The sequence below is a fragment of the Gossypium hirsutum genome, chromosome D09 (genome assembly GCF_007990345.1).
Source record: "Gossypium hirsutum isolate 1008001.06 chromosome D09, Gossypium_hirsutum_v2.1, whole genome shotgun sequence".
Lineage (NCBI taxonomy): Eukaryota > Viridiplantae > Streptophyta > Magnoliopsida > Malvales > Malvaceae > Gossypium > Gossypium hirsutum.
Window position 1 is genome coordinate 34,671,952 of NC_053445.1, and position 2,122 is coordinate 34,674,073.

Consider the following 2,122-nt stretch of genomic DNA (forward strand, 5'->3'; position numbering starts at 1 on the left):
TGCTAAAAAGGATTAAATCGAAATAAGAACGAAGATACTGGGCCAATTCGAAATAATAAATAACAAGAAGGATCAGTGGACTAAAATGAAACAAAAGTAAAACTTCAGGGCTAGATCCAAAATAAAAGAAAACAATGAAATAGGACCAAGCTGTAATGCGCTGAAGAAACAGGGGGACTGCGAGCGAAAATATCCCCCTTTTAGAAAACACGCGGATCCTCCCCCAGAGTCGGGTCACCGCGCGGGTCAGGGCCAAAACGACGTCGTTTTGGCACCTGACCTCTAAGGGCAAAACGGCGCCGTTTCTAATACCTTTATAAATAAAAAAAAAAGTTTTAAACTTCATTTTCTGCCCTTTCTCTTAAAAAAAACTGATTTTTCTCTCAAAATCCCCTCCCCTCTCCAAAAATCCGACCAAGGGTCCGGTGAAGCTCCGCCGTCGACGCCGTCGCGGTGGCCGAAAAATTCAAAAAGGTAAAGAATCACTTTTTTTGTATTTTCCGTAAATATGAACTATTATATATATGTATATATATGATTGAAAAAAAATAAAGAAAAAACGAACTCGAAAACAAGAATAAAAAGGAAGAACACCTTTTTTTTTAAAATTTTTGCGATTCTTGTATTGATTTCTCAATATATTTTTTTCTTTACATTTGTTCTCCCCCCTTTACAATGGTTTCAGTCGGTTTTTATACCGAAAATAAAAAAACAAAGAGCTCCCCCCTCAATATACAGTGCTAGTATTCGACTTATATAACCGATTACAAAGTGTTTTTTCTTTTCTTTTTTCACTGCCTCTACTGCTCTTGGCTGTTGTTTTCATATTTCTTGCAGGTATCTTTTTCAGCCTTCTTTTGCAGACGATGGTGGTCAACGGAGGCAAGGATTTGCCATTTTGGGGCAAGTAGGAGCTGTCTCGAGCGACGAGTGCGCTGGAGGCACATGGGCAGCGGCGCAATGGAGCTAGGGTTATGGTTTCAATTTTGTTTTACTGAAACTAGTTAATGTTTTGGGCTTATCGGGCCCTGGGTAAAGGGTTTGTAATTTAAGTTTTAGTTTGGGCTGGGATTAATTTATGTTATTATATGAGCCCGGGCAAAATAAGGTCTGTACATATTTAATTAGTAATAAGTTTGCACCAATAATCGAAGGACAGCTTGGAAAGAAACAAAAAAGTGGGCAGCTATAGGCTATAGTAATTAAATAAAATAATAATAATAAATATGGTTTTTTTAATTTAAGGGAATCTGTTTGACTTATCCACAAATTTAATTATTTGCAATTTGAAAAGAATAAATATTATTAAATGAAATAAAAAAAACAATATTTTTGTGCCACTCCACTTTGTCATTGAAAATTAAATATAAATTAATAAAAGTGATGGTTAAAAATAGTAATTTTTAGGTTTCTTTAATTATATAATTTGATTTTATCAATATGTATCCACCCAGGGGAAGTGCTGAGGTCAATTTTTAATATTTTATTTATTTAAAAACCTGCAATATATATAAAATTTTTTGGTTCATCAATTTTTTTAATTTTTTTGAAAATATTATAATTTCTTAAACAATGAAACTTCAGTAATTATAAAATTTCTTCAAAAGATAATTATTTTTTATTATTTTTTTTATAAATTATTGATAATTTAATGATATTTTCATAATAAAATTTTCCCTAAATCGAGCTAAAATTTAGATAGCAAAAAGAAATTGCAAAAAAGATTTTCTTGCTTAGTGAAATCTAACTTATTTGACATTTAAGGAGGTTTTTTTATTTAAACCAAATAAAATATTATTAAATTAAAGTTAAATCAAAGTTTATCCCAATTTTGGAAAACTATTCGGACCGAAAAATTAAATATTTCTGTTTTTTTATTATAATTAAAGGTGAGTAAAATTTGATTCGATTCGAAAAAAAAAATTCGAATTATTCAAATTATTCGAGTTTTAAGTTCAAATCAAGTTGAGGTTTACAATTCGAATAACTCTAATAATTTGAATAATAAATTAGTGTAAATATCCTTTTGGTCCCTGTCAAGTTTCAAAATAAGCAAATTATCCTTTCTCTCAACAAAAATTACAAAAAAAAATCAAAATAATTTTCAAAATTTTAAAATATT

The 2,122-nt window shown here is 30.1% G+C and overlaps 1 long non-coding RNA gene across 1 annotated transcript; it reads left to right on the forward strand.

Moving 5' to 3' along the window:
* The first annotated feature begins 343 nt into the window (after positions 1 to 343).
* LOC121220835 (uncharacterized) lies at positions 344 to 1,239 on the forward strand. Its single transcript, XR_005918049.1, has 2 exons — positions 344 to 474; positions 838 to 1,239. It is a non-coding gene; the product is annotated as an uncharacterized lncRNA (long non-coding RNA).
* The last annotated feature ends 883 nt before the right edge of the window (positions 1,240 to 2,122 follow it).